This window comes from Euprymna scolopes, chromosome 15, assembly GCF_053919585.1.
Source record: "Euprymna scolopes isolate OS-2025 chromosome 15, ASM5391958v1, whole genome shotgun sequence".
NCBI lineage: Eukaryota > Metazoa > Mollusca > Cephalopoda > Sepiida > Sepiolidae > Euprymna > Euprymna scolopes.
Window position 1 is genome coordinate 30,852,622 of NC_136496.1, and position 11,618 is coordinate 30,864,239.

An 11,618-nucleotide genomic window follows, 5' to 3' on the forward strand; every position below is an offset into this window, starting at 1 on the left:
GCGTCTGTGTGCGCATGTCTGCATTTTGCAAAATACACACAATTTGTTGTTGAAGAGAAGAAAAAAAAAAAAAGAAAACAGATATTGAAGCAAAACATTATCGGGTTCTATCAATTCTTGTGATCTTTCTGCTACCAATCTGGAATCACGATCAGACCAATCGCTGCGATTTTAATAAAAAAATTTTCTTGTAATAGAAACAAAAAAAACAAAAAAAAAAAAAAAAGATCATGTCTTCCCTTCCAGCTATAATACATAAGTGGTTTCATTGAAGTGTCATCATCATCATCATCATCATCATTGGTTTAGCATTTGTTTTACATGCTGCAGCTACCTCCCAGCTTTTAGACATTGACTTCTAAACTAACCTATCTCTGGCCAGGTCTTTGTTTATCCCTCTTTCTCTCAAATCCATCCTTATGTTTTCCTTAACCTTCCCCTGCCAACTGAATGTTATCTCAACTGTTCTACATCTACTCACCCAAGCATTCTCATACATTCCTTTAATGTGACCAAACCAATGAAGTCTCCAGCATGCATTACCCTTTTCTGTCCAGATTTAATCTTAATTTGAGGTCATCAGATTGAAACCTTTCTTTAAGACAGGGGCGGGCAACATTTTCTAATATTGGGCCACATTTGAACTTTGTAACAACAATGAGGACCAGTTACCGTGAGAAAATGAACTTCTATGTAGACTTATAAGAACTATGATGCTATTCCCATCGATTTCGATGTACGAGATTCGCCACCACAACTACGTTGTTTAGAAATCCATGCAAGAAGCTTTTTTATAGTGGTGAAGGCTCTGTGTACAACCAATCACATTTTTTGATACAACTGCTAATATCAGTCGGTGCAATGGCGGCTACAAGACAGAGCAGACAGTAGACCTCTGGTTTTTACAACAGAGTATTACTTTTCCTAGAAACATGTCTTAACAAAGACTGAGGGTGTATCTCTCCCAGTGGATTAAACGCGCCTCCCAATACCAACCTGGAAATTTCTACATCCCCGGCGGCATACAGCACCTAGTATTCCTAAATGGTCATCCATGTGGTGCTAGCCAGGCTCATCATTGTATGAGAACTATGGTTTTGTAATTGCATACGTTCAGTAATATTGTGATTAAAATTAGAAATAAAAACATAATATTCAAGCGTTTTATTAATTTTTTTTTATGAGAAACTTGGTAATTTGCAGTTTTACATGATTTGTCAATGTCTGTTTTGTGACCATTCTAAGCTGACTTGATACATTTTCATCTGGGAGATGACTTCGGTAGTGAATTTTTTGTTAAGTTTATTTTTGAAAAAAAAAAAAAAACAATTGTTCACAACAATATGTGATTCGAAAAAAAGTATAAATGATTTTCCTGGCATGTTGTTCTAAAATTGGATGCCTTCTACTCTCATAGTTTTTGTACGACATTACAAAAATAAAAATCGAAATTATGAATGACATAAATACTCTCTTAGGGCCACATTAACTGGTGTGGCAGACCTGGTTGTACACTCTTGTTTTAGTTGTTTTTGTTTTGCGACATATCAACCCTTTTTGGGTAATTTAATGCTGAATCCAGTGATTTTGAAGAAAAAGTTTTAATAGAATATATTTGTTTTTTTTTGTTTTTTTTTTCAAGTCAGTTTCTATTTAACCCATAGTTGGGACACTAAGAGGTGCTATCACTCCGGGTCAGAGTGGACCTGGGAGCAATGGCAATTAAAAGGTGTCTTCACACTCCCCAAAAGCCTGCAAGCTGGCTCCTCACCATCGGATATAGTTTAAGGTCATATCCAGGACCCTCTTGCTTTAAGAGGTGCCCGGCGTTGCCAGCGTGTTTGGAGATGTGTGTTGAGCAAAAAAAAAAAAAAATTGTGGTACTAGGCAGGTAGGTTCAAACCCGTACCGCAAAGGAGGAAAAGAATGTGAAAAAAATTCAATGAGTTGGTAATCAACTTTTGTCTGGGTGGAGGTTATTGGCACAAGGACGAAATACAAAAATAAAAAAAAAAGATAGGAAGGGAGGTGGGATCGAACTCAAAAATGTAGGGTACTTAGTCTTCCTCGCTAACCATTAGGCCAAAGAGGATAGTGGATTCAATGAGTTGGTAATTAAGTTAAGAATGGTAGAAGTCGCCACGTATCTTTTAAACTGGCCGGGGGCCAGGTTAGCTTCCTGCTTTCTGTCGTTTATTTGCTTTCCCACAAAAGCAAATTAGACACAAAGTGGTTTTTAATGTGGGTGAAAACCAGTTCTACAAAAAAGGGGGCACTCTGGCAGTATCCAAATAAATAGTAATTGCCTCAGTATGAAGGGTTTCCCCTACATTGACCAAGGACCAATCCAGAACAGATATGAAGGCCAGGCAGTTGCATTCGATTAGTTTCGCTTTATTTATAGGAAAAAGACAAACACCTAAAACGACGGCATAGTGAGAATATTTTATAACTCGAAAAAAAAAAAAGGAAAGAAACCGTGTTTGTTTACGAATTTGATTATGATCTAAGAAATATAAGAAAACTTCTCTTTCATCCAAAAGTCCTTTTGTGGACATACACAAACGCTCGCGCACATTTTGCCTTTATATAATGGACTAGCAGGGGTACCTTGCATTGCCCAGGTGTTTGTAGGTGTAAAAGAAACGAAAAAAAAATGTTCTGGTAGATAGGTGGGCTCAAACCCGAGAGGTCAGTAGTCCGATAACTTACCATGGCGCTAATGGGCAGAGAGCTGAGAATGGTTGAAATAAAACGATTAAAAAGTTAGACGATAAAAAAGTTAAGTGAGACGCGCATAAATTTAATGAGGACAAACATCAAACCATAGAGGAATGAAATGACGCACTTAACTTTGCAAGCCAGTTTTCCCAAGATGTTGGGGAAAACCAGTTCCCCATCAAAAAGTGAATATCCAAATGAATAGCAATTGTCTGATATAAGGGGTTTCCCCCGTATTGATCAAAGCTGATTGCTTTTCTGGGTCTCTCAGCATGAATGCTAGGAACACGCCTTTGTTCAGATTCAGTTTCGCTCATATACGGAAAAGCCAAACAAACATGTGGAGACTAAGAAATACTGCGAAAATAGCATTTAAAAGTCGCTCAAATAAAAGATACACACCACTCCCTTTCGTAAATCGGAGATATTATAATCTAGCTAGCCTATAAAAGATTCTTAGAAACAGTGACCCCCTCCGAGCGCCGCCCCCCCAAAAGCCTTTGCCGGACATACACAAAATATGCACACACACACACACTAACACACATTTTGCCTTTTATATATATAGATTACACAGCAATTGTATCATTCTCATATTCTTTCTCGTCATGCAGCACACGTCTCCAACCCTCACTGATCATGTTTCTAATAGACTCTTCCCTTGGTCGACAGTGATAACGTTCAGTTGGTTAGTAATATTAGAAGTTCCCTGAACTTTATCTGTCCACTTCTAACTCTTGTAGTCACACCAACACTAGTTCCTCATTGTTCTTGTTTTTCTTGTTTTTTTTGTTTTTTTTCTTGGAAAGGTGTTGTCTCAATTTAATTTTCTGCGCTTATCCATCAGTGCAAATTATTCTTTCTTTGGGTTTTAACTGAACTTTCACGCCAGCACTAAACCCAAGTACTGGGCAGTAGGTTAAAAAGGAAAAAAATCCTTAATCTGAATGCTGAGTAAAACTGTATGGTGGTACAGAATTATTAATCAAAAACGAAATTTGTGACACCGAGCAATTTTGCTCAAATTCGCTAACTTAACAAGAGAAGGGTTGACAGGGGAGATAATTAACCTCTGTTGCTTACGTCACATGATGCAACGTGGCGCAAATGCAATTCAAAATGTTGGACATATTTCTTCCTTTTCTAACCTTTATCGAAACCTGTTTTACATTAATGATTATTTTTCCACCTTATTGCTTTTCATAATTGTTGGATATGTTACTCTTTGCGACATGACAATTACGTAAGTACCATTTGTTTCACAGGAAATACAATATTTTTAAATTTTACTCTTCAGACATAGACTCACCAGAATATTTTTTTGTTTTCTCATGATTAGTTAGTATTTATTTATCCCTCTTTCCATTTATTTATCCCTCTTTCTCTTGAGTTAATTTTTATCACTTTCTTCCATGTTTTCCTTGGCCGTTTCCTGTAAACTGTACCTGCTTCCTTAATTGTTCTACATCTAATAACTTAAGAATACTCATCTATTCTTTCAATGTGACCATACCATCAAAGTCTCCTGTTTTGCACAAATCTCTCTATGCTGTCCAGATTTTATTTTCCTCTGAGGTCATCAGAACTAAGTATACCTTTAAGACTCACATTGCACCTGCATCACGTCATCTCCTGCATCACATCATTTTCATATTTCTTTCCATGCAACGAATCTCCTCAACCTTCACTAGCTAGGTTTTACTTTCATACATCATCACACTGCACACACATGCTTGATAAACTTTTAACTTGATTGACAGTGGAAATGCTATGCTAGTTAGTAATGACATAAGTTTTTTTCTGAACTTACTCCATCCACTCTTAACTCTTGCAATCACACAAGCAACTGCTTCACTCTGTGCACCAATGTTTCCACTAAGTTAACAAAACTTCTGAACAACCTCAATAGCCTTGCCAGCCAAATATATTTTCCCCACATCTGCACCCTCATCCATCTCCATTGTCTTAATATGTGCAAACTGGTTATTCACTCTCAATCTACCAGTGATTCCTCTGAGGGTTGGTATGCTGTAAAACAACCAAACCAAATCAAATCAAACCAAATCAAACCAAACCAAATCAAACCAAATCAAACCAAATCAAATCAAATCAAACCAAACAAAATCAAACCAACCAAATCAAACCAAACAAAATCAAACCAAACCAAATCAAACCAAATCAAACCAAACCAAATCAAACCAAATCAAACCAAATCAAACCAAACCAAATCAAACCAAACTAAACCAAATCAAACCAAACCAAATCAAACAAACCAAATCAAACCAAACCAAACCAAATTAAATCAAACCAAATCAAACCAAATCAAACCAAACCAAATCAAACCAAATCAAGCCAAATCAAATCAAACCAAACCAAATCAAACCAAACCAAATCAAACCAAACTTAACCTACTAGTGATTCCTCTGCACTTTTTTGTATACCAAATCCTTAAACGTGCCTTATAACATAGAATTAGATCCGACTCCCTCTCGCTCTCAACTTACCCTGGTTCTAACAGATCAGGCTGTCTAAATATATTGGCTTCCTGAGACAAAATGCAGCTAACGTTGATGTTTTTTATTTTTCTAATTTCTTTTGCAAAACTTAATTATGTTCTGCAAAACCAAAAGAAAAAAAAAACGACCCACGTTTTCCCCTTTTCCTTCTTCCAATTTCTCTTTCTATCTCCCCCACTTCCTGATAGGTTTACTAACTTAAAAATGTACCAAACATTAATACTGTAACCCTTTTCCCTCTCCGATTGCAAAACTCATTCATGTTCTGCAGGGTAGGGAACAAAAACGATAAAATCTACTATAAAAGAACCAAACCAAAGCAAACACTACAAACTAGCGATTGAAGATACAAAGAACTTGAAGAATAAAGACCTTCTACAAAATAACTAAATGCAACATGAATACTATTTCCCCTCCCCCAATGGATTCTGCATTAAATAACCCGAAAAGGGTTGATATGCCATTAAACAACCAAGCCAAACCAAACATAACCTCCGCATTTATTATGTACCCAATGCTTACATGTACCAAATAACATGGAATTAGACACGACTCTCTTTCCACAGAGGAACAAGAAACCTTTAGATTTTTTTAGGAGTTTTCTGACTTTCATTCACTATGAAAAGGCTGTATTTTGCACATAACATCATGCTGGAATGCTAGGCAAATATTCTTTCTCCACATCTGAGTTTTTCATCCATCTCCATTGTCTTACACGTGTTGCATATAAACTGGTTAACCCTAACTCAACCTACCAGTGCATCCACTGTACTTTTTGTCTACCCAATGCTTATACGTACAACATAACACTGAATTACATCCGAATAAAATATTACTAGTTACTTCCTATTTCAGTCACTTAAATTATTTAAAGTTTGTTTGGAGGTGTGTGTGATTTAGGGTAAATGAAAACTCCGGTGGCGGGGGGGGGGTAAAATAAAAAAAATGTTTTGGTAGGTAAATATGAGGATCAAACCGGAACCCTTGAGGCAAAATTGTAAATTAAAGTGTGAAAAAAAGTGTGCGACGTTAACCATTGCACCACCGCGACATACCAATGGAAACGCGTTTGAATTTAGTTAATTACTTAGATTTGGCAGGTGCACGTTTTAATGACTTAATGAGGTCAACTGTTGACTGTGGAGTAGCATTTCATTTACTGCGGAACGTGGGGATAGGAGAAACCGGAAAAATGCCGCCAGAATTAATTATAGAAAAAGGCTTAATCCACATGTGGCGCGTGAAAACTGTTGAATATTTATCTTCCCGAAGTCGAGCAAATTAAATAGACAGGCGAGCTCCGTTGACAACTCTGAGATATTACAGTTTACATGTGATATAAAAGTTTTAAAAAGTTGTTAGGCGAGCGACCGCTTCTCTGAAAAAAGCCTTTTGTAGACATACAGAAAAAGCGAACACACATACATACATACATACATACATACATTTTCGCTTTCATATTTATAGATGAATATTTAAAAAAGAGAAATAACACTTTAATAGTTGATTATAACTCTTACAATTGAAATGAATGGCTCTCATATTGGGGAAACACCACGTCTTGGACTGATCTTGACTCCTGATCTGAAATATATCAGATCTGTTGCCAAGATCGCTGGAAAAATAGTTGGATCATTTTATCGCCCCAATAGGTATCTCACCGCCGATACAATTTTCTCTAATTCTGTATAAGAGCCAGCTATATTCTAGAATAGAGCTGCTCGGCACACCCTATCTTGCTTTTATAGAGTTTAAAACTGACTTTGAAACCTAGGTGATGCTCTTTTCTCTTCCCTGCAACCCCTTTCCCACAGAAAAGATGTTGCATGCATGTCTCTATTTTCATCTGAGATCCAATCTATGGTACTACCTTAAATAATCCAAATCCTACCCAATCTACACCATAAACGAGTTCTAAACTATCATCTTACATTCATTAACCTTTTGTCCTCGACTGGCCTTCGGGTCTTGATAAGTGGTAACTCCCTTTTTTTTAATCAATTCGGTACAAATAAAAGAAAAAAACAATGTGATACAAAAATGAAAATAAAAAGATCCCATGACACTGGAAGTACTTGTAAATAAATGTCTGTTGTTTCAAAGTGAAAACAAGTGAGTCAAATTCTCTCCATTGTCTTTGTTTCCTTGCGACGGGTCCTGGATATGACCTTAAACTATATCCAGTGGTGAGGCCCCAGCTTGCGGGCTTTGGGGAGTGTGGAGCCACTGTTTAATTACCATTGCTCCCAGGTCCACTCTGACCTGGAGTGGTAGTACCTGTTAGGGTCCCAACTATGGGTTAAATAGAAACCGACTTGAAAACAACAAATTTATTCTATTAAAAAAATTTCTCCAAAATCTTTGGATTCGGCATTAAATAACCCGAAAAGGGTTGATATGCCGTAAAACAAAAACAACCAACCAACCAATCCTTGCGACGTGTCCTAAACATGGCTGGACAAAGATAAAATATCACGTAGAGTCTTGTTAAGCACATTGCAGTACAAAAATACTTTTGAACAAGAGACAAGGCGTTATTGTGGAAGTATCTGTAAATAAATGTCTGTTGTTTCAACTGGAAAAATTTGAAATTTTAGGAATTTCTTTCTTTTTCTTTGTTTCCTTGTGGCTGTTTGCATACAACGCGTGCGCTCCGAATGTTGACCTTTAACAACTACGTTACACTATCCGCAATCAATCAATTGGTTCAATCTGTAGTGTTTTATATGGGTATGATAACAATACACATGAAAGGAATACATGTCACAACAGGAACTTCTTCAACAACATTGCTAAAGAAGCCTTATTAATCTAAACATGTAAAAGTTCAGCGCGAAGAAGACAAGAAACCACATAAAAATATGCAATCAATCCTTAGGAAAGTTGTTAAACACCAGACACCTGCGTTAATATTTAATAACAAAAGCATAACATTTCAATTATTTCTTTTTTACGGATATTTTAATATTTAAACTACTTATATGGTTTCATCGGATTACTATCATACCGATATTCTGCATCTAATAGATGGAGTCTGTGCTTAATAGTTTTCTTCTTACAAAATCAATATTTGATTCTGATTGACCATTTTTGTACAGAACATTGGTCTTTGTTCTTGAAAAGAAAAAAATGTATTTCTATTTAATTTCTTTCAAAAAATAATTTATCTGTTTCTAAAGACATTTAAAATGACGCATTTTTCTCACAAATAACCAAGACTGAAGAAGGATACCAGTGGTTTACAAAGAAAGACAGGAAGTCTCTTTATTCCATTTCTCTTTTAAGGCTTTGGGGATTTTGGGCATGTCTCAGGAAAGGATCATATTCGTTTGGAGTAGCTGAGTGGTCTTGGTTACAGTATTTGAGTAATAACCTTACTAAACAGGTGATTATTGTCAAAACTAGTACTATCCTTAAGCATTAGGTTTTCAGCATATCTTTCAATGTTTCTCCTAAGCTACTCTATCAGGCGGTATGTTTTCCTTAACAAAAAAAAAATCATGCCTTCCCTTCTGGCTATAATACATAAGTGGTTTCATTGAAGTGTCGATGTCGTCATCATCATCATCATCATTATCATCGGTTTAGCATTTGTTTTACATGCTGCAGCTACCTCCCAGCTTTTAGACATTGACTTCTAAACTAACCTATCTCTGGTCAGGTCTTTGTTTATCCCTCTTTCTCTCAAATCCATCCTTATGTTTTCCTTAACCTTCCCCTGCCAACTGACTCTGTTATCTCAACTATTCTACATCTACTCACCCAAGCATTCTCATCCATTCCTTTAATGTGACCAAACCAATGAAGTCTCCAGCGTCTTCCTATACTGTCCAGATTTAATCTTCCTTTGAGGTCATCAGATTGAAACCTTTCTTTAAGACCAGGGCATGCAACATTTTCTGACATCAGGCCACATTCGAACTCTGCAACAAAAATGAGGGCCAATTACTGTAAGAAAATGAACTTCTATGTAGACTTATAAGAACTATGATGCTATTCCCGTCGATTTTGATGTACGAGGTTCGCCACCACAACTAAGTTGTTTAGAAATCCGCACAAGAAGCTTTTTTATAGTGTTGAAGGCTTTGTGCAGAACCAACCACAGTTTTTGATACAACTGCTAATCTCAGTCACTGCAATGGCTGCCACAAAACAGAGAAGACAGTAAATCTCAGCCCCTTGGCTACACAATTCGAGTAATAACCTGATAAGTCACCTTATTGAACAGGTGATTGTGGTCAGAACTAGTACTGTCCTTAAGCATATCTTTCAATGTCTCTCTTAAGCTGCTCTACCAGCAGTTGGTATTTATGGCCTAACCAGCCAATCATATTTTTGTCATCTCTTTCCTTTTGGGCTAAATTTTTCTATGAAATTGAGCTCCAATATTTTCTATTTTTAGAGTCTTTCCTAGGGTTTGGAATAGATATTGTCATCATCATATATACTAGCAGAACCTGTGGAAATTCCACAGTAGCATCATTCTCATATAATATATTGCTGCTGGGAATTCTATGAACGTTTATATGAATGGAGACCCCCACAATATTATTGTAGACCTTTTGTTAAAACAGTAAAAGTAATCTGGTTAATGTAATATCAGAATTTATCTCGTTATTACAATATCCTTATAGGAGTCTGTGACATTTTTTCACTCTATGGACGTATATATATATATATATATATATATTGTTTTCTCAATTATCAAATCATTTCTCTCTGATAGGCTCATAAGAGTAGTGGTTAATGGGCAGAAATCAGAAGCCCACAGTATTAATGCTGAAGTCCCTCAGTCCAACTCTCTTCCTGATCTACATCAATGATCTCCCAAAACACATACTTAAATCATTCGTTGACATCTATGCTGATGACACAGTAATCTATGGCAACACATCAAAGGCCGTAAATGACAAAATTCTCTCTGATTCTCTCTCCTCTGATCTTGAGCACGTGGTACAGTGGGGGAAGAGGTGGCTGGTTACTATAAATGCATCTAAAACAAGCTCCTATCTTTACATCATGAACGATCTGATCCCCATCTGGCATCAATTGACATGGATGGCTCTCGTCTTGGAAAGGCTCCATGTTTTGACAAGCTTTTGAGATTGACCTTTACTCCTGATCTGAAATCAACATCAAGTCTGTTGCCAAGGTCGCTGGAAAAATGGTAGGATCCTTCTACCACTCCAGAAGATATCTCACTGCTGTTGCAATTCTCTATCTATATAAGAGCCAAGTACGTCTAAGGATTGAGTAGTGCTGCCACATATGGGCAGAAGCTGCTAAAAACAGCCTATCCTGCCTTTACAGAGAACAAAATAGACTTTGTGGCTTAGTGGGGGATGCTCTTTTATCTTCCTCGCAACCCCTCTCCCACAGAAGAGACGTTGCGAGCCTCTTTGCTTTATCGTTACTTCCATGGCAAGTGCTCGTCTGAGCTCCAATCTCTGGTCCCCCCCTCGCCAATCCTTCATGATAAACACCTGTCTGGCTGAAACCACTGTCAATAATTTTCCCCACTCTTTATCTGTGCCAAAATCAAACCGTAGATTCCATGAACAAAGCTTCTCTCTTAGAAGTGCATGCCTGTGGAACTCTCTTCAGTTTGTCTGTTTCCCACTTAACTACAACTTGGATGTCTTCAAGTCCAACATAAACAAATTCCTGATGAATCACTCCTTGAAATAAGACATTTTATTAAATCTCCCATACTAACAATAAGATCTCCCGAACACCAAAACTATCCCATTGATTACTGTACACGCAATAACCCTTATCCCCAAGTGGCTTCTCGGCCTTGATAAGTGGTTACTACCATGTAAATATATATATATACACTTGTGCCCGATATTATTCATACCCCTCCTTGAAAATTGAGTTTATTAGGTGTAACTTTGTAAGAATTTATTGTTTACGTCCATATTGATACATATTCTTTATAAACCTCTTCTGATCATTTTCGCCATTTTAAAATCTCGGGATACTTGTAATAAAAGAAATATACAGCTATTTATAAAATCTGCAATGTTCAAAAATAATCATACCCCCTTATTTTTTCAGTATTAATCGAGTTTCTGACTGTTTGTTTCCTGTTTGATTCTTATTTTGAATGCTTTTATACAACCTTTGATTAATTTCATTTCGTTTTTTGCATTTTTCAGAAATTAAAATGATATCAACTGAAAACCAAACAAAGAATAAAAATTATTAGAATGGGGAAGAAAAAAGAGCTTAGTAATGATCTTAGGACTAAAATTGTGAATTCACATAAGGATGGTTTAGTTTACAAGTCAATTTCCAAGAAATTTGAGGTCCCTACAGCAACAGTACAGAGCATCATCAAAAAATTCCAGAGCCACCACACAACAAACAACTTGATAG